The sequence below is a fragment of the Schistocerca gregaria genome, chromosome 8, assembly GCF_023897955.1.
Source record: "Schistocerca gregaria isolate iqSchGreg1 chromosome 8, iqSchGreg1.2, whole genome shotgun sequence".
NCBI lineage: Eukaryota > Metazoa > Arthropoda > Insecta > Orthoptera > Acrididae > Schistocerca > Schistocerca gregaria.
The window spans coordinates 429270856-429294217 of NC_064927.1; the positions used below are offsets into that span (position 1 = coordinate 429270856).

The 23362-nt window shown below is 35.7% G+C and overlaps 1 protein-coding gene across 1 annotated transcript in view; it reads right to left on the reverse strand.

Annotated features, from left to right (window-relative positions):
• The window catches only part of LOC126284539 (uncharacterized), a 268571-nt gene that overhangs the window by 162980 nt on the left and 82229 nt on the right, over positions 1 to 23362 (reverse strand). The gene's annotated exons all lie outside the window — the stretch shown is intronic.

Consider the following 23362-nt stretch of genomic DNA (forward strand, 5'->3'; position numbering starts at 1 on the left):
TAACAATATCTATCTTTACGATATTTATCTTTATAAAAATCATTATATTTTTTCTTGTTTAGTATTGTCTGATTAAGAATTATACAATTTAATAGGAAAATAAAAAATTTTAATATTTTTTTCAAAGTGAATTTCAAACCAAGATATTCATTATTTCTATTTTTAACTTTGTTAATTTCTTATTACAGTTTCATCTCTCCTCTGTCAACAAACTGAAAATTCCAGTATGTATTTAGTTTAGAATATCTCTCTTGTAAAATGATTTGAATTTTATTACTGGGCTCCAAACAACTTTTTTCTCCATATCTAGGATTTAAATATTCCCATCCAGTAATATTATATAAAACATTTACGTCTCAATCTCTCAAGAGACATGAGTTCTTGAGCTTTTTGATTAGAGTTTTATGTGAAAAAATTTTATAACTTTTTTATCATTTCTGATATTTGTTTGTAATGTATTTATTTGGTTTCCAAAACATATCTTTTGTTATCATGAGGACTCAATACCTTCTTCTTTATTTCGACTTTGTATGTTTAGTCTTTTTCATATCACATCATATAATTTTTTCTGTACTGTTGTCTGTTGTTACACAAACATTCTTTATAGTCTTCTAAGGTTATTCTATTTTAACAATACATTTATGAATTACTTTACATTTTTTCCCCTTTTCATCACCAACTTCATAAGCATTCATGATACTTTTTTCCTAAAACTTTCTTGTTCACTTGTGGAATATCTGAAATATTATTTTCAGGTTTAATTTTAGTGTCAAATTTATTAATTATCGTTTTATGTCTTCATAAAAAGGTTGAGTTTTATATTGTAGATATAACATTCCATATCTTGATAAAACATCTAATTATTTTCTCCATGTATTGGTTCAATTACTCAATAATGAAAATCATACATCAGTTCTTTAGATAAATCAGGTATACTCATAATAACAAAGATGGTTTTATTCAACATAAATTTTGTTTTATTCATATGATTAGCAACAAGATTTTCATTAGATATAGGTCTTCTTTTAAAGTTTGTCTTACCTATAAATACATCACATTCATCTCCATCTGACACTAATTTTATGTCCACTCTGTTTTGTAGGTTTTCATCATTTTCCCAAACACTGAATTTTTCAATAATGTATAGAATCACTTTTGGCTTTAGTTTTCATTTCCTTATTAAATCTATATACTTACATTTATTCAAACCAAATTCATGCATTGAATTTTAGAACTGTTTGTATTTTTGCTATTTTCATTTCAAGAGACAGATACTGTTTAAGATGTTTCTAGTGAATTATATAATTATGTTTGTCATTCAGAGTAGTCAACAACTTGCTTACTTCAAAGCCGTGTATTATTCTATTTTCAGGAGGTAAAGATAAATCTTTATGTAAGCCATGTAATCGTTTCGGATATTCAAAATATACTTCAAAAATATATCCAAATTTATCAGTATCTGATATTTCACTTACTTTTTACAATCTAAATTATTTGGTTTATCCAATTCGAAAGCAACATATGGTAATTATTGACTCATAGCATAACCAAACAAATTATTTGTACTTAAACATGATGAATAGTTTGATATCTTTTTATATTCAAAAACCGTTATGTATCTATTACCTGCTTTTGTACATCGTTTTCAACACTGTGATATCCCTCCTGTTGTTTCCTTTTCAAACTTTAAGATCATATCATAATCATGTAATAAATTAATCCCAAGATGAACCTGATACTGTAAAATATAAAGATGGATCAAGATCATATGCTTTTATACACATTTATCTAATCTTTTCAAACTCATTCGCCGATAACGAATTATCAGTTTTAAGATATAATGAGATACATCAAGATTTTTAACATTAATTTTTTCCCTACTAATTTTGCATGTTAACTATCTTCATCACTTATTTCTCTAGCATAAAGTTTACTGAAAAATTCTTCCTTTGCTGGTAATCGTGTCTCTTCAAATTTTTTACAATAATCCATGTAGTCATATGGTTATACATCTTTTCTGATAACTACATTGAATAACTCTTCTGAGAAGAAGTATATAATGTTTTTCATTTTTAACTTTTTCAAGTTTGATGAAAGATATTCAAGTGATAAAGCAATAAATTTAAATTCATCAATAATATTCATTTTCATACTTTCTGTCCTGTCACCAAAACTAATATACATCTTTATTTGCTATTAAATATGTTTCTTTTGTATCATAACCAAATTGTTTTACAAACAGGTGTGAATCATATCCAGATAAATTATGATATTAAACTGGTATAAAACTAGCTTGTTTTAACTATAATGAATTACAAAATTCTCTGTCAAATGTTCATGTGATGAACCATTTTATTTCTTGTTGAGTAATGACAGTTACATAATATAAATTTTTGGATCTTGCATATCTTGATTGTTCCTCAGGAATTAATTGTCTCGTTTCTTCACTTTCAAAATAAAATCTTCTAATTTCCTCAACTTCATTTTTAACACATTCAGTAAACTTCTAATGACAGTTGGGTCCTCTAGAAGCAAGAGCATCCTCTTAATATCCATTTATATATTTAATTCAGTCAGAGAAGTCACTTGATTCATGATCCTGACATTTCATTGTTTATGAATTTAATGGATTCCCCTGATAAATGGAATTTTTGCATATGTTGATAATTTCTAAAACAAACATATGGATATTCCTTTGGCATTTCTACTTTTACTGGTTTCTAAAGTAAACAGCTTGATATGTGACTATCTAACTTTTCATTACTAATTATATGGAGTGATATGTGTTGTTCTTGTTGTTTTTGTTGTGGTCTTCAGTCTTGAGACTGTTTTGATGCAGCTCTCCATGCTACTCTATCCTAAATAAGCTTCTTCATCTCCTAGTACCTACTGTAACCTACATCCTTCTGATTCTGTTTTGTGTATTCATCTCTTGGCCTTCCTTTACGATTTTTACCCTCCACACAATATCAAATTGGTGATGCCTCTGAACATGTCCTACCAACTGATCCCTTCTTCTAGTCAAGTTGTGACACAAACTGCTCTTTTCCCCAATTCTATTCAATACCTCCTCAGATGTTATGTGACTAAACCATCTAATATGAATTTTCACTCTGCAGCAGAGTGTGTTCTCATATGAAACTTCCTGGCAGATTAAAACTATGTCCCAGACCAACACTCGAACTTGGGACCTTTGCCTTCCCAGGCAAGAACTCTACTGACTGAGCGACCCAATCATGACTCACGCCCTGTTCTCACAGCTTTAATTCCGCCAGTACCTTCCAAACTTTACAGAATCTCTTGTGCGAATCTTGCAGAACTAGCACTCCTGGAAGAAAGGATATTGCGGAGACTTGGCTTAGCCACAGCCTGGGAGATGTTTCTAGAATGAAATTTTCACTCCACAGCATAGTGTGCGCTGATATGACTCCCTGGCAGATTAAAACTGTGTGCCGGACCGAAACTCGAACTTGGAACACTTCCTTGCCATTGTCAATCTACATTTTATATCCTCTCTACTTCGACCATCATCAGTTACTTTGCTCCATAAATAGCAAAACTTCTTTACTATTTTATGTGTCTTATTTCGTAATGTAATTCCCTCAGCATCACCCAACTTAATTCGATTACACTGCATTATCCTCGTTTTGTTTTTGTTTATCTTCATTTTACAACCTCCTTTTAGGACATTGTACATTCTGTTCAACTGCTCTTCCAGGTCCTTTGCTGTCTGTGACAGAATTACAATGTCATCAGCGAACCTCAAAGTTTTTATTTCTTCTCCATGGATTTTAATACCTAATCCGAATTTTTCCTTTGTCTCCTTTACTGCTTGCTCAATATACGGATTGAATAACATTAGGGAGAGGTTAAAACCCTGTCTCACTCCTTTCCCAACCACTGGTTCCCTTTCATGTCCCTTGACTCTTATAAATGCCATCTGCTTTCTGTACAAATTGTAAATAGCCTTTTGCTCCCTGTATTTGACTCCTGCTACTTTCAGAATTTGAAAGAGAGTATCCTAGTCAACCTTGTCAAAAGCTTTCTCTAAGTCAACATATTCTAGAAACGTAGGTTTGCCTTTCCTTAATCTATTTTCTAAGATAAGTCGTAGGGTCAATATTGCCTCAAGTGTTCCAATATTTCTATGGAATCCAAACTGATCTTCCCTGAGGTTGGCTTCTACCACTTTTTTCCATTAGTCTGTAAAGAATTCGCATTAGTATTTTGCAGCTGTGACGTATTTAACTGATAGTTCAGTGATTTTCTGTTCTGTCAACATCTGCTTTCTTTGGGATTGAGATTATTATATTCTTCTTGAAGTCTGAGGGTATTACGCCTGTCCCATACCTCTTGCTCACCAGATGGTAGAGTTTTGTCAGGACTGGCTCTCCCAAGGCTGTCAGTGATGTAAGTCACAAATTTTGCTTCTTCATATGTTGTAATTCGACTCAAAACAAGTATAGATACATTTTTTTAAATTAGTATTGAGAATTAACTCCATCCTTAAAATGAACTATTTATTTACAGGTTCCTTTGTCTTATATTTACTTATTTTTAACGGATGCACTTGATTTTTTTTTGCAGGTTGAAAAATATTAATACCTACATTAATTCTAATCTTCATTTTGTTTATGAACCACTACAAGAAATTCAAAATGTCCAAATATCTTATGAAGACCAATGTTTTTAAATTTAGTAACCCTTTTTCAATATTTGTCTACAGGATATTACATATTTTATAGCCCACAAGAAACATCTGTGATATTTATTTTTATATTAATACGTCCTTTTTTACTTCCTGGTAATTCATTGTTAAAGATGATCCTATCAATGGAAGACCACCATTATTTCCTAGATGGAAATGAATAGCTGTATTTAATGACCATGCTGATCCAAGTGCTAGAAAGTAGTCATTCTTGATAAAATAATTCATTTGACATTCTGAAATTTTCGATTAATTGTGTTTCATTTCTGATCCTATAGCTTTCTGTATCTATAATAAATTCAATAATATATCTATTCATCTGTATTTGGTAATCACAGAAAAGTTTATAAATATTTTTCAATCCACGATATTTGTCTCTTACAATTTTCATAAATTACTGCACTCAAGCATTGATTAGGTTCAATTCAGTTTAAATTATTTTCAGAATGTATATTTTGTAAACTGTTTCCAAACACATTATCATCTAGGTAATCATGGATTGTTCTTCTGTCTCTTCATTTTTCAAATTAATCGTTACAAAAAGGAAATAATTTTTCATCATTAGTTCTAGGTTTTCATTTCATAAGCACATTGTTAGAAAATGAAATATTTCTTTAAATAGATTACATTTGTTATTTTGAAACATTTCATCATTACTTCCAATTTGATGATAAGGTATGTTTGGAAAACACTCACACCTCACATTAGATGATGCCTACTAATACACCTAATTATATATACTATATTTAATATACTATAACCTCATTAATTAATTGTATTACAATAATCATAGGGTTGAAAAACTGTGAATTTCTCCATTTTGCCTTTCTGTTTATTGAAAATAAAATTCATTAGATTTGTTAGAAATTCATTTCAAAATTTCAAGAACACTTATTTAATAGATATTTCACTCCTAAGCTAAGCAAGATTCTTCTTTCCAATTTTTCACATAATGTAATGAACAATTTTTACACTTATCATTAAGCTGATCTCCACTTCGTGGTTTAACATAGGAACTATCTAAATTTTTAATCTCTTGGAATATTTTACAGTTTTTGCATTTTTATTCATTTCTTGTTTTTCATCATTATCCGTCTATGGTATAATTTTCGAATGTTCTTTGCTTGGAATTCGTGGTAGAAGATTTGTATAATAGCATTTAGAAATACTTTCTCCACATACATGAGAATTCGTCTACTGTTGTAATTTTTGACTTGATATTCATCTGCACATTGTCTACACATTGTTCTATATCCATCTTCTGATTATTTCTGTGAAGTAAAATTATCAATTGACTTCTCAGTGCTACAGTATTTGCAGAATTTGGATTTGACATGTGACTGCTCTGATCGTTATTGAACATACTTCATTTACATAGAAAATATTTACTAGGGAAATAAAAATATAATAACATTTTCTCTTAAATGGACATGACTATAGATAGTGTAGATCTATTTGACAACAACCCTGGATATATAATAATGTAGGGTTTTGATTATTGATGAAATAATTAGTGCATAATTTAAAGCAAATACATTGCTAACATCTTAGAATTTATTTATTTATTTATGCATTTATTTTACCTGGCAAGAAGAAAGGGAATTAGAATTAATTTTGTAGAAAAACAGCATAATAATTCTAAATTTATAATGGAACCAGGCATTCCTCTTGCATCTTGAAACAAATTTTATTAATGAACCTGGATTATATTCGTTAATCACAAAATAAAGAATGAGATTAACAGAAGATGTTCAAGGCTGGGTTTATGAAAAAATTTTACCATTATTTCGAAAACAGGGAGAATATAACATTTTGAAAAAAAGAAAAGAAATGTATAACTCACTTAGAAAATTTTAATAAAATTTAAAATTGCAGTCGGTAGCTGATAGAGCTATAGAAAGTTTACATGAAGGAACAGAAGAAATAAATTCATTATTACCTCATATTGCTCCATAAATAGCTAATGAAAATTTAAACAAAACTTCTTTGACAGTTATTGTGAATATACATATTATGTAACTGGAACACAGACAGTTTAAAGAATTATTGACATATATCCTAACTGTGACAAAATGGTAGGATTTAATAACAATCCTAATACAGTAAATTTATATCAAAAATAAAAGAAATTTAAGAATAATTTGTTGCCACATTTTGATTTAGTGATTATACACAAGAATTGTTGATTAATGACATATTAAAAGTAGCTATGGCAAATTGAGATTATATTTTTTAAGATTATTTCTACACAATGTACAAATAACTTCATCTTTTAACCATTCATTTATACACTACTTATGAAAAATATGATACTGTTTGTTTCTACAAATTGATTTCCATCAGTTAAACATGTAGGACAATCATTATCTTCAGTTTGTTCTATTATTTCAAATACTTTGGATTTTTTTGTATAAATGATTCAAAAGGATTTTGTTATTCTAAAATATACTGCCAATTTAATTTACCTTTGAATTCTATCATAGAATCTCCTGATAATATTTGTTCTCTTGATATTTAACCCATATTCAAAATTAATTTTTCTTCAAAGTCTTCTACAGAATTTCCTGAGAAATTTGACTTTTGATTTTAAATCCAGTTAACATAATCATCAAATTAAATTTCATACTGTTTTGTTTACCTGATATTTCACCCCACTTTAATCTGTCTTGAAATTGTGTCATTAATTTTTCAGATAATTTTTGACATCTTGATATATTATCCCAATTTACTTTATTCTGCTATTCCCTTATCAATTTTTCAGATAGGTTTTCATTTTACTCGATATAATATTTTAATGAAATTTGTCTTGAAATTCTCTGATGAAACTCTTACTCAGTTTACATTGTGATATAACTCCTCCATCTAATTTGTTTTAAAATTGTTTCTTGAAATTAATATTTAATTTACAGTACAAATCATGTCCAATATACTTTATTTTGGAATTTTATCATTAAAATTTTGAGATAGTGATTTATATCTTGACAAAACATTCAATCTAATTTATATTGAATTTCTCTAATAAAATATTCAGGCAAATCTCATTCTAATGTTGCTATAGTTTTCTAACACAATTTATCTAGTAATTCTTCTATAAAAATCTATGGGTAATTCATTATGTTCTGTAATATATTTTTATCCACATTTGTCTAATGGATCATTATTTTTTTATATATTCGACAATTTTAATTTTATATGTTTCAGTTGTTATCACGTAAAATTTATATAATTCCTTAAAATGTAAATTATGAAATTTATAATTTGTCAGTGCAATAAGTTTCTGATTTTCCATTTTAGAATATTCCTTAATTCCTAGTTCTTGCATTTACCTTTAACTTCCTATACAGCCCAATTTTCCACTTTATGTTGTTATTTATTTCATTGTTAATATTGTTGTTATTAATAATATCAATAACTTATTGTTTCCTAAGTTTAGAATAACCTTTAAGTCGTAATCCTTTTGCCACAAATTTCAGTCCCTTGATTTTTAGAACATTTAGACTCGAAGTCTTAGAAATAATTTTTGTATGCCCCACACATATGGAAAAAACTGCATCAATTAATGAATCTGGGTTAAGCTACATTTCTTGAAGGATACGCTATCTTATCTTTCATATCTGATATTCCTGAGACCATATAATGTGGACATAACAACTTTAAGGAAACAAGAAATGATATTATTTCGAATTTCTCAAGCAAAATTAAATATTTTGGTTTGTTAATCATGGAACAGTGCATCTAAAGGGTTGCATTAAAAACATGAATGTCATTAAGATGGATTTTGTTAAATTATATATCACTTAGGATTTCATTTGTTTAATATTGACACAACACTGTATAGTAATAAAAATTATATTAATTAAAAAGCCAATTTCTGGTACATGTAATGCAGTTGACGATAGTTCAGGAACACTGAAGCTGAATATATTTGAATTTGTTAATCAATAAAATTATTAACTGAATTCGGGTTCATGGCATAGGTACATCTAGAAAAAAGAATGTGTTGATCACAAACTAAGTTTTTTTGTTTTTTTTTTAATATTGTATTTCAGTACACATATGTGGTTTCACTGACTTGAAAAAATTGAGTACAAACAAATTTAATTTAATTTATCTTTAAACAGATATATTCGAGAGTACATAGAACTAAATTTTAGAGATCCTATGGCTTTAAGATATGAATACATACAGAATGAAATAAAACAAATAACACCAAATAATTGAAACATGTATTTTAGTATCTGTTAAAAGCCTTAAGAAACTTGTAATGAGTTTAAGAATTAAAGTCGATAATTTGAGGTTATATTTTATGATTATTTGAATTACACAAAAGAATAAGAAACGCTTCGTAGGTATCGTGTCCAAGTTGCAACAATATCACATCACACCATCATGAGCAGTTGAAGTTCTTTAAAATAAGCATGAGACCAGACAGTTAGTGATGATGGTAGCCCAACAAAACCTTAATGTTCAACCATCTGGTCGGCTCCCCACGGACGAGAAGGCTAAACAATTAATATTTAGAAAAATGAAAGCTTATACAAGCACAACTGAAGGCAAACAGACATTCATAAAGAAGCCAGTGCTCACTTCTTATCAGCACCTTTGTGTGGCGCTCTTCCGGTGGATCCAAGTCTGCTATAGAAATTTACTAAGTGAAACATTTGCCAAAGTTTTGCATTCCTTGCTGTGACAAGGCAAAGCAATCTTTCAGAGTTGAAAAGCGAAACCAAAAGCTAACAGCTCTCCCCTCGCCAAGTAACAACGCGCCACATGGTCAGTCCCACTGACCCTTCTTCGATTGGAGGACAGCTGTGGATGCTTCCCGTACCAGCGGCAGACTGACTTCCCGCTTCTTCTCCGGCCTCTTCTACGCTCCGCGTGGCCCGGAAAACCCAAATATGCCATTTTCGCCACCAACCTAACGCAGGTGGATTTCTCACAAGTAGCGAAAACCCCTTTCCCTACTTGACCACTACGTGAGTTGGCTATTCTGTACAACTGCTGCTGAATCTGTACGACTATCACAAACTTTCTGCAGCAGACTACGCCACCGTTTAGCAACGTGACACACAACCACATTCATGCAATCACGCCACTTTGAGAGTAAAGAGAAAAGAGAAACAGGGAAAAGAAAGAGAAATGGTAATGAAAATAGGCTATAGACTCAAGAAAGGTGGCTACAGGACCCTTTCAATGTGAATTATCAAATACTAACCATTAAACATATACTTTATCACCTTTCTTCCTCAAACCTTTTTCAATAAGGACACTTCAGGATAATTTCTCACGATTTAAATATCCTAATTTATATGTTACTGGATTATTATGAATAACAGATTCAATTCCAAAAATAGCTGTTGCCCCTTTAGCAGTATAAAGCTTATTAGCAGATTAAGAAGTTTGCCAGACCAAGACTAGAGCTTGGGACCTTTGCCTTTCACAGGTAAGTGTTCTACCATCTGAACTGCCCAAACATCACTCAATTCTCCCAGTACCTCGTCAACTATCTGCCAAACTTCACAGAAGCTCTTCTGCAAACCTTGCCAAACTAGGACTCTTGGAAGAAAGGATATTTCCAAGACATGGCTTAGCCATATCCTGGGTTATGTTGCCAGAATGACTTTTCACTCTGCAGCGGACTGTGCACTGATATGAAACTTGTGCCAGACCGAGATTCGAACTCAGGACCAGTTTTAATCTGCCAGGAAGTTCCTGTCAGTGCACACCCTGCTGCAGAGTGAAAATCTCATGATGGAATTAACAGTATGTTTTTTTTTTTTAAATCCTTAAAAGCTCACTCACTCTAACTTTATCTGCTTGTTTAAATTTAGTTTTGGCCTTAGGTGCAAAAAACAGTTGGTTTGTTATTCTTTTCATTAACTTCTATTGATTTCGTTTTTGTAGTTTAAGTCTTTGTGTCACTGTATTCATAATATTTTCCATTTATAATTTCCTTGTAAGCCAAATTGTTTCCATATCTTTTCTTTAAGTATTCTATTAAATCTTTCAACAATAGATGCTCTTAATTAGGTAAGAGCTGAATAATAATTAATTCTTCATAATCTACAAAGAGATGAATACACTAAGCAGATTCAGAAGGACATAGGTTGCAGTAAGTACTGGGAGATGAAGAAGCTTGCACAGGATAGAGTAGCATGGAGAGCTGCATAAAATCAGTCTCAGGACTGAAGACCACAACAACAACAATCTCTTATTGTAATACCCGTTACCTAATGGATAAGAACTGATCGTTTTAACTGATTTCAGTTGGCTTTTTGGCTGCTCAATGAAGTGCAGGGAATAGAGGTTTTGGTAAAATCAAGGTCGTTTAATTCTGCATTACATAAAGCGATTCTCGTTAAACGCACTGTAAGACAATCACTATCTTTGTCATAAACATCTATTCAAGATTAATCTCGTCACTAGTGCAATACATCGAAATGTCGTCTTATGCTGTTATAATAAAATGCACACAAGATGAACACTGCAGTCCAATGGGAAACGGCTAATATCGGCTGTCGGCATTTTATAGTCATCTTTTGATAATATACATGGTTTGCCACTAGTCAGTATAGTTCTTCCGATTTATTGAGGGACACAGTCAGCGGTATTAGATTTCCGGTACATCACCTACTGTTACGTTATTACAACAACCACTCAGCTTCCCAACTGACTCTGACAACAGTATTGGCGCTTGACAATCGATTCTTGGCACACCATCAACCTGTACATGCTCGTCTCTGAGTGAAGGACCATGGCTCCCTTATATGCGAGTATGTGTTAATCCGTTCCCTGAAGCCACATGCTCACGTTACCACCTGTTCTATTAGCTACGTTATTTAGAATATGTTCTATGGCTTTCACAGTATTGCTGTATTTGTGTAACCTAATACGTAAACATTTTGTATTTTATTTCCAGATTAATTGCAGATTCTTATTTTCGCTTCATTCTGGTTTAAGCTATTCTTTCGTTTCTAAAAAAAGATAGATGCATTTGAAACATAGATTTGGACGAGGACGTAAAGAATAAAATGGGTAGACAAAGTGAGAAATGAGGAGATTCTGGGACGAGTTGGTGAAGGAATAGAAATTTTGAAAGTAAACAGGAAGAGGAAACGCAATTTACTTGTGACTTGGACCTTGGATGAGAAGAGATTATTTACTGATGAATTCTTTGAAGGGAACAATAAATGGAAGACGAACCTATGGTTGTTGGGCCAACATGTATTACCAAACCTACCAATTTCCCATACCTATTTCTATTGCAAGTTGGCTCCTAAATATATGAGCGACCTTTACGCTCTTTACAATTTCTGGAGGCCTTTACTTACTCTTACCCTTTACCTCTTTAATGGATTTTAATTTGTGTTGACTTACCTCACCTTTCTCGATCTTTGAATCAGAAACTTCATCGATCTCTAACAGTTATCCTTTTCGACAACTATCATTGTTACTATTATGGTGACTCACGGGCATTTGTGTTTTATTTACCTGGAATACCTGAAATTTACCACTCTAACGCGTTAGCACATCGCACCTGTTTTCATAGTTCTTCCCTGCTTTACAAATGATTTCAGTTTATAACCATGCCTCTTGGTCGAACTAACTGTCATTTACCATAGATTCTTCTGGTTCCTATAAACCTTCCACATACATTTTCACCTTAGCTGACTCATCCTCATAATTATGAGTATTCACATAGCTTGAACTACACACATCAAAAAAATGTTTTGCATCACCTCGGTTCCGAGAGTTCAGGAGTAGAAATCAACATAAACATCATTTCCACCCTTTTTACTGCTCATGAAAACCACACATTGCATGTTGTACCACCATTCAGCGAGATCTTCAGAGATGGTGGTCCACATTGCTGTACACACCGGTCCCGCTAATACCCAGTAGTACGTCCTCTTGGATTGAGGCATGTCTGTATTCGTCGTGGCATACTATCCACAAGTTCATCAAGGCACTGTTGGTCCAGGTTGTCCTATTCCCAACGGCGATACGGCGTAGATCCCTCAGATTCGTTGGTGGGTCACGACGTCCATAAACAGCCCTTTTCAATCTATCCCAGACATGTTCGATGGGGTTCATGTATGGGGAACATGCTGGCCACTCTAGTCGAGCGATGTCGTTATCCTGAAGGAAGTCATTCACAAGATGTGCACGATGGCGGTGCGAATTGTCGTCCATGAAGACGAATGCCTCACAAATGATGCTGCCGATATAGTTGCACTATCGGTCGGAGGGTGGCATTCACGTATCGTACAGCCGTTACGGCGTTTTCCTGACCACCAGCGGTGTACGTCGGCCCCACATGATGCCACCCCAAAACAGCAGGGAACCTCTACCATGCTTCATTCGCTGGACAATGTCTAAGGCGTTCATCCTAACCGGGTTGCCTCCAAACACGTCTCTGTAAAGTGTCTGGTTGAAGGCATATACAACACTCAAGGGTGAAGAGATCGTGATGCCAATCCTGAGTGGTCCATTCGACATGTTGTTGGGCCCATCTGTACCACGTTACATGGTGTCGTGGTTCCAACGATGGACCTCCCCATGGACATCGAGAGTGAAGTTGTGCATCATGCAGCCTATTGCAAACATTTTGAGTCGTATCATGACGTCCTGTGGCAGCACGAACAGGATTATTCAACATGGTGGCGTTGCTGTCAGGGTTCCTCCGAGGCATAATCGGCAGGTAGCGGTCATCCACTGCAGTAGTAGCCCTTGGGCGGTCTGAGTGAGGCATGTCATCGACAGTTCCTGTCTCTTCGTATTTTCTCCATGTCCAAACAATATAGCTTTGGTTCACTCCGAGACGCCTGGACCCTTCCCTTGTTGAGAGCCGTTCCTGGCACTAAGTAACAATGCAGATGCGATCCAACCGTGGTATTAACCGTCATTGCTGAACTACAAACCACACGAGTTGTGTACCTCCTTCCTGGTAGAATGACTGAAACTGATCGGCTATTGGACTCTCTCCGACTAATAGGCGCTGCTCATGCATGGTTGTTTACATCTGGGGGAGAGGGGAGGGGAGGTTAGTGACATGTCTGAGCATTCAAAGGGACTCTGTGATGCAGATATCCTCAGTCAACGTCTATCTTCAGGTGTTCTGGGAACCAGAGTGATGCAAAATTATTTTTGATGTTTGTATATTGACATTGTAATCATCAGCACTCTTTATTTGTATCATTTTACAATTATCCTTACTAGCTTCACCCTTTAGTTCTTTACTGGGACTGTCAGTAGGTTCACACTCTGCTAATGTTAGTATATCAATGCAGCATTCATTTCAGTGATATGATCTTCTCCCTCAGAATCATTCCTCAATTTTTAATCAGACATTTATTTCCTACCCTTCCTTCTGAAATTATTTATTATCACCCCAAAGATCGTTCTGATTATCTTACATTTTACTCGAAAGATCGTTCTAGCTCTTTCCTATTGTACTAGAAATAGCATACCCTAACTGTGTGAGACTACCTCTGAAATTTTTCTCCATGATCATCATGTTCTGTGCGAAGACATTATTAAGACTCTGCAACTTAAACAACACATGTGTATTTTATGGTGGTTGTTCACTCTTGATATCTTCATTAATTTCCCTCTGACAGTATTCGTCATCTACCATAACTGTTGTATATATTCTACCGGTGTTCCTGGAACAAATTTCGGTTCAACGACATCTGACTGTCTCTCTATATATGAAGATAGTAACTGTTCTCGAAAGAACAAATTCCATTGATGATCTTCATATATAGTTAAAGGCTACCCGGCCATTGACCTTCGTCTGTGTGAATGCGCACAGATTGCCCGAAGTCTTACGGGAATCGTCACCTTAGTGTGCGCGAGTAACGAGTGGATGGGCAAATATCTATTAGGTACATTACGCGTGTAGATTGTGGACAGTTGGGAATGTGGCTCAGATGGACAGACCGTCTGCCATGTAAGCAGGAGATCCCGGGTCGGGGCACACGTTTTCTACTGTCTCCATCAAGGTATATCAACAACACCTGTCGGCACCTGAGGGTTTCAATTAATTATCATTTAGATAAGACAGAGATTTAGGAACCAGGTATTAAATTGTGTGATGTCAACTCTGACCACAATTTATTGGTTATGAACTGTAGACTGAAACTGAAGAAACTGAAAAATAATACGAATTTCATGAGATGCGACCGGGATGAACTGAAAGGACCAGAGGTCGTAGAGAATTTCAGAGGGAACATTAGGGAATGATTGACAACTACAGGGGAGATAAATAAAGTAGAAGTAAGCTGGGTAGCTTTGAGAGATGAAACAGTGAGGACAGCAGAGGATCAAGTAGGTAAAATGACTAGGCCTAGTAGAAATCCTTGGGCAACAGAAGAGATACTGAGTTTAATTGATGAAAGGAGAAAATATAAAAAATACAGTAAGAGAAGCAGACGGCAAGGAATACAAACGTCTCAAAAATAAGATATACAGGAAGTGCAAAATGTCTAAGCAAAGATGGATAACAGGACAAATATAAGGACGTAGAGGCAAATATTACGAGAAGTAAGGTTGATACTGCCGACAGGAAAATTAAAGACACCTTTGGAGAAAAGAGAACAACCTGTTTGAACAACAAGAGCTCAGATGGAAAACCAGTCCTAAGCAAAGAAGGGAAAGCAAAAAAGTTGAAGGAGGATATAGAGGATCTATACAAGGGCGATGTACTTGAGAGCAATATTATGGAAGTGGAAGAGGACTTAGATGAAGAAGAAATAGAGGATACGATACTGCGTGAAGAATTTGACGGCGCACTGAAAGACCTAAGTTGAGAAAAGCCCACAGAAGTAAACATTCCATTAGAAATACTGCCAGCCTTGGCAGAGCCAGCCACAACAAAACTCTACCATCCGGTGAGCAAGACGTATGAAGCAGGGGAAATGCCCTCAGGCTTCAAGAAGAATATAATAAATCCACTCTCATAGAAAATGACCGAACTATCAGTTTAATAAGTGATGGTTTGCAAAATACTAACACGAATACTTTAGAGACGAATGGAAAAACTGACAGCAGTCAACGTCGGGAAAAATATGTTTGGATTACGTAGACATATTGGAACACGTGAGGCAGTACTCGCCCTACGATTTATCTTAGAAGATAGATTAAGGAAAGGCAAACCTACATTTTTAGCATTTGTAGACTTACAGAAATCTTTTGACAATGTTGACTGGAATACTCTCTTTCGAATTCTGAGGGTGGCAGGGGCAAAATACAGGGAGCGAAAGGCTATTTACAATTTGTACAGAAACCAGATGGCAGTTATACGAGTCGAGGGGCATGAAAGGGAAACAGTGGTTGAGATGGACTGAGACAAGGTTGTAGCCTATCCCCGATGCTATCCAATCTGTATATTGAGCAAACAGTGATTAAAACAAGAGACAAATTTGGAGTAGGAATTAAAATCCATGGAGAAGAAATAAGAACTTGAGGTTTTCCGACGACATTGTAATTCTGTCACAGACAGCATAGGACCTGGAGGACCAGTTGAACTGAATGTACAATGTCTTGAAAGGAGGTTGTAAAATGAAAATAAACAAAAGCAAAACGAGAATAATGGAATTAATGGAATTAAATCAGGTGATGCTGAGGAAATTAGATTAGGAAATGAGATACTTACAGTAGTAAATGAGTTTTGCTATTTGGTGAGCAAAATAACTGATGATGGTTAAAGTAGAGAATACTGGCCATGGCAAGGAAAGCATTTCTGAAAAAGAGAAATTTGTTAACGTCGAGTATAGGTTCAAATGTCAGGAAATCTTTCTGAAAGCATTTGTATGGAACGTTGCCATGTACGGAAGTGAAACATGGACGATAATGTTGAAGAATAGATGGGTAGATCACGTAACTAATGAGGTGGTACTGAACAGATTTGGGGAGAAGAGGAATTTGTGGCACAACTTGACTAGAAGAAGGGATCGGGTGGTAGGGCACATTCTGAGGAATCAAGGGATTACCAGATTAGTACTGGAGGGAGACGTGGAGGGTAAAAATCGTAAAGGGAGACCAAGAAATGAATACACTAAGCTGATTAAGGAGGCCGTAGGTTGCATAAGTTACTCAGAGATGAAGGAGCTTGCAGAGGATAGAGTAGTGTGGAGAGCTGCATCAAGCCAGTCTCTGCACTGGAGCTCACAGCAATAGCAAACAAATTTCACATATTTTCTTCTGCTGGCTGGGTGTGAATACACCTGGATTAATCCTAACTACATTTCCATTATTAAACACTCAAAAGACGTCAGATGCTGCTATATTCACATCTGAGGACACAACTACTGATTTTGGACAACGTGACCATATAACGTGAAGGTATCCCTCATTCATATTTTGAGTTTTCCCATTTACAGATGCTCTGAGAGTTCAGTACTGACTAGGTATCTGATAGTGGGCTTTAAAATATTTAAAACAGGTTATGGGTATAATATTTAAAACACCTTATGGGTGTATGGCCTTCGACTGGCTTCTGCCTGAAGATATTTGCATCACGATTTTTCATACTGGAAGTACTGAGCATTCTCATCTGTAGAAAGTTTGTGGAAGAATAGTCTCCACAGAGCTGGCTGCATTGTTTTACAGTAAGTACATTGTCCGTGATGGCTTTAACACAGAATATTTATAACGTGTGAATTTCTTTGTCTATCAATCTGTTCGTACCTCCCATTTGCTTTCATCTTTTGATTTCTTGCCCTTCGTTTCATTCTTCCGTCTGAGAAATCTACCTCCTACTCGCTTTTGAACTTTTTTTTTTATTGGATGCGGCCCACCACGAATTCCTCTCCTGTGTCATCCTTTTCATCCCAGAGTAGCAACTGCAACCTACGTCCTCAATTGTTTACTACATATATTCCAATCTCTGTGTTTGCTCTACATTTTTTACGCCCTGCAGCTCCCTCTAGTACTATGGAAGTCATTTCTTGATGTCTCATCAGATGTCCTACCGTCCTGTCCCTACTGCTAGTTTGTGTTTTCCATATAGTCCTTTCCTCGCCGATTCTGCGGAGGACTTCCACATTCCAGTCATCCTAATTCTCAACATTCTTGTGTACCACCACATTTCAGATTCATTGGTTGTCTTCTGTTCCGGTTGTCCCACAATCCGTGTTTCACATCAATACAATTCTGTGCTCAAAATTTACGTTCTCAAAAATTTATTCCTCAAATTAAGGCCTACGTTTTATGTTAGTATACTTCTTTTGGCCAGCAATGCCCTTTCTCTAGCGCTAGTCTACTTTTTATGGGCTCCATGCTCCGTGTGTCATTGGCTACTTTGCTGTCTAGTTAGCAGAATCCCTAAATTTCATCTTCTTCGGGATCATCAATTATGACGTTAGGTTTCTCGCTGTTCTCATTTCTGCTGCTGCTCATTACTTTCGTCTTTCTTCGACTTACTCTCAATCCATATTCTGCACTCATTAGACCATACCATCCAGCAGATCATGTAGTTCTTCCCGAGTTTCAGTTCGGATTGCAATGATTGAATCTTATCATTGATATCCTTCCATAATGGAATTTAATTCCACTCTTGAACCTTTTATTTTCGTCGTTGCTTCTTCGATGTATAGAATGAACTGTAGGGGCGAAAGACTACGTCTCTGACTTAGACATTTTTTAATCCGAGCACTTCGCACATGGGCTTCCACTGTTATTGCTCCTCTCGGCTCTTTTACGTGTTCTACCCTTCTTTCCCTATAGTTTACTCCTATCTTTCTCAGAATTTTGAACATTTATCAAACGCAACGTCAGAACTGCATGTCTGGTGCCTTTGCCTTTCCTAAGGCCAAACTAATAGTCATCCAACACATCTTCAATTTTCTTCTGTGTATTATCCTTGTCAACAATTTGGATGCATGAGCTGTTAAGCTGATTGTGCGATAATTTTCTCACTTGTCGGTTCTTGCGTACTTCGGAATTGCATGGATGATATTTTTCCGAAAGTGAGATAGTATATCGCCAGACTCATATATTCTACACACAAACGTGAACAATAGTTTTGTTGCCACTTCCCCCGTTAATTTTATACTCTGATGGAACGTTATCTATCCCTTCTGCCTTATCCAATCGTAAGTGTCCCACAGAAAATTAACACAAAAAATTTACATGGTAGAGAAGGTGTGTATCGCTCACGGATAAAAAGGTACGTGGCAGGCACAAGCGGCCAAAGATGATTTTTTCAAACATATTTCCGGGCAAGTTTCAATTATGAAACGTCCCACAGAAGATTAACACAAAAAATTTACATCGTAGAGAAGGTGTGTATCGCTCAAGGATAAAAAGGTACGTGGCAGGCACAATGGCCAAAGATAATTTTTTCAAACATATTTCCGGGCATGTTTCAATTATGAAACTTTGAGATACCATTGTCTTACTAATTAAGAACTAAAAGAAAATTCTATTTCATAACTTTTAACATTTTTGTGCAGCGACAGCAACTGATATTATTTATATAAGAATATACAGCCTACAGTTGCAGCTTAACTTTATCGTTTACCTAGGTTTCAACGTTAGTAATAACATCTTCTTCAGAACCTGCAACAAGTTAATATTATAAAGCGCTATTAAATTCATAGCCAATTCTCTAGAGTATTGTACAGAATAATGGCTATGATCCAAAGACTTTAGTAAACACAAATACTCAAACCCAAGATGAGACCAAGAAATGGTTGTCGGTTCCTTAAATAGGTAATGTCTCCTACAAGATAAGGCGCCTGTTGAAAAATTTAGGTTTTAAAATTTCCTTCTCGACGAGTAATAGTTTAAAGCAAAATTTGGTTCATTCCCTTGAGAAAGGCTGTGATAAGTCAGCGAAATTAGGCGTATATAAGATTATGTGTGATGATTGCCCATGTTATTACATAGGTCAAACAGGCAGAGCTGTAGCAGTAAGGTTTGAAGAACATCTTCCAATAAAGGGCGTAGGAACACGGACTAAACCTTTCCGGAACATCTGGTGCCTATGGCTCATACACCTAAACCTTTACGTGACATAGAGCTACTACATCATGAAATTAAGGGATACAGACTCGACACGCTTGAGGAACTACAAATTTATGCACACCTAATTACAGATAGAAGCAATTTACTGAACGATCTACTGTATCTAAAAAATAGATCATATTTCGAAGGCTTCCAGCTTATACTAGGTTTACTATAATTCATTATGCATGTGACCTCACATTTTCTGTAATAATAGATCCTTTCCTACAGATGTTCATAAGAGATTTGTTGGTCAGTTTATAAGGCTCTGTAATAGAATGTAAAACGTAGTCATGCTGGATACTGTAATTAACTTACAATAGTAAAATATAAAATTAATTCATAGCAAAAAGATTATTTGACGCGTGCGTAATAGGCGTTTGATTCTATACGTCTCGCGCATGAGCGCCGCCCTCTGTGAGGCAGACCGCGAAGCCCTCGCGGTCCGCAGTCTCTAGTCACACGACGAGGCCCAAACAACGGGCTTAAAGTGAATCTGCTACAGCGTGTTTAATAGAAGTTACAAAACCTCATGGTTATGCATCAAGTTTTATAAAGTTGACTTAGGACATGGCCTGTTTTAGGCAAACATTTAAATAATATTTTATGTTAGTACTACACCTTGCATCCTGTAGGATGACCATATGTAATATAATTTACTAGGGCATTATAATATTAACTTGTTGCAGGTTCTGAAGAAGACGTTATTACTAACGTTGAAACCTAGGTCAACGATAAAGTGAACCTGCAACTGCAGACTGTATATTCTTACATAAAAATCGATTTATTCTCTATTTTGACCTACATCTTACCATAACGAGCCAAGGGTCCGTCACATTCGCTCCAACTCGTGAGCTTGTAGCCAAACCCGCCTACGGGCGTAAAGGTTATCGCTGCGTCACCCGGCCATCACCCTGACGTACCGACTGGCTTCCCTCACCCGCCACCTGCTACCTGTCGCTCTGATTCATTGTTTTCGTTCTCGCCTTCCGCCATTTTTCATGTTTTCTCTGACTCCTATCACATACATAATAATAGTACTTGTCACACTGTTATTTTACTAGTGCACCCTATAACACATACTTTGCTGTAATTGACGCTATTTTTTCACTAGTCGTAAAATCTTACCACTGGATCTAGCAAATTTTGACAATATAATGCCGACTTAGGACACATCGTATCCGAGAAGTCCTTTCATGTCTTCCGCCATCTACAGGGTGGTCCATCTGAAGTTTCGGATGAGATTATCTAGAAAACTATAAATCGGGTAAAAATAGTGGGTAAGACAAGTTCGTAAGCTCGAAGTGGGACATCAAATGATTGCTAAGTAGGGAGCTATTGTATCAGCGTAATCTGAAAGGAACCTAATCGGTATACAATGTCGACCTGAAGACTTGCCCGTATCAAGCTTCGCAACCCCTAAGGTATCTACTTCTAAGAAACTCATGCTAGCAGCTGTTCGTGTTTCAAATTCTGGAATATTCCATTCCTCTTCCCTGGTGAAGGAATTTCGGAAAACTGCGTTCAATAACTCTGCTTTAGCGGCACAGTCGTCGGTAACAGTACTATCGGCACTGTGCAGCGAAGGTATTGACTGCGTCTTGCCGCTTGTGTACTTTACATACGACCAGAATTTCTTCGGATTTTCTACCAAATTTCGAGACAATGTTTCGCTGTGGAACCTATTAAAGGCATCTCACATTAAAATCAGTGCCAAATTTCGCGCGTCCGTAAATTTTAGCCAATCTTCGGGATTTTGCGTTCTTCTGAACTTCGCATGCTTTTTCCGTTGCCTCTGCAACAGCGTTCGGACCTGTTTTGTGTACCATTGGGGATCAGTTCCATTTCTTACCAGTTTATGAGGTATGAATCTCTCAATTGCTGTTACTACTATATCTTTGAATTTGAGCCACATCTCGTCTACACTTGCATAGTCAGTCCGGAAGGAATGGAGATTGTCTCTTAGGAAGGCTTCTAGTGGCACTTTATCCGCTTTGTTAAATAAAATACTTTGCGTTTGTTTCTGGTGGATTTGGAAGAAACGGTATTGAGCCTAGATACAACGACCTTGTGATCACTAATCCCTTTATCAGTCATGATGCTCTCTATCATGTTAGGTTCTCGCCTTTCTTCAACTAGATTCCAAAATTAGTAGTCGTGAGATTCATAAACAACCTGGAAGACCGAAATCAACTGTTTTGAGGATTTTGAAAGCACATAAATATAGTTCATATTATATCACACTGACACAGGCATTAACGCCGAATGGTATGCAATTACGCGTGCATTTCTGCCAATGAGCCTTGGAAATGATAAGAGGTGACAATGATTTTTTAGATACCTTATGTTCACCGATGAAGCCACATTCAAAAACAATTGCGAATTAAATCACCATGATTGTCATTTTTGGTCCCCTGTCAATCCACACTGACACAGACCCGTTGACAATCAACACAAATGGCCGTTAATGGTCTGGTGTGGATTTTCAAACGTTTACTTAATAAGACCGTATTTTTTGACCGAAACGTTACTGGGGAATCTTATTTACAACTTCTCCGCGATGATTTATTGGAGCTAATGGAAGACATTGATTTAGGAACTAGGCAACGAATGTGATTCCAACAGGACGGAGCAGCTACCCACTGTGCTAAAAATGTGCGGAACGTTTTAAATTTGCGGTACACCTGTCGGTGGATAGGACGCGGCGGACCAATTCAGTGGTCTCATCGTTCAGTAAAACAAACATCTCCTGATTTTTTCTTGTGGTTTATTTAAAAAATATTTTTTATGAAAGAGAGCCCACAACCTAAAACGATATGCAGAAACACATTCGAAGTGCGTGTGCAGCCATACCACGGGATGAGCTGCTCAAAACTGTGGACAACTTTTGCAGACGACTGACTTTATGCATTGAAGCAAATGGGGATAATTTTGTACCACCTGTGACGTAGTCGCGTATGCGAACAGTGATCCAATGCTGTCAAATGTTTTTTTATTCCAGTATTTGATCACAATATCAATTCTTTTGAGGATGACCGGTTTCAGTCCGTTATGAACATCCTCAAATCTTGTGACGATGCTGAGTTGATTATATTTATATGTTTTGACGATGCCATTATGGCCTTATCACTTTAGGACATAGTGTAGAAAAGATCTGAGGATGGCCATAACGGACTGAAACCGGTCATCGTCAAAAGTGTTTATATTGTTATCAAAGACTGGAATAAGAAGCATTTGGGGATAATTTTGAACAATTTCTTCGTGGCTAATTTAATTAAGCACCGTAAATTGTGAGAGGCAAGGGGGCTCACACTAATGAAGCACCCCATGGGAACATCATTCTACTACGTCCATGTCGTTGTTCCTGGGTAACGCTAAAAGTAGGATACAGCACATTTTGTACAAAAATGGCTTAATTTGGAGTAACGAAAGAATATGTGCACATTTTTTATCCATTTGATGCGTCTTTCTCGGATAATTCTAAATAAATCACAGTTCCTCCCCATTTTTTACCTTTTTTTCTCGATTTCAGCGCCACCTGTCGATGGCTTGGAAAAATATTTCAGACCAAAGTTGATTACTTTTTTATGGAGAATCCGAATCTGCATTTCCCGCCCCTCTGTACTTCCAAAAGCTCACCTGCTG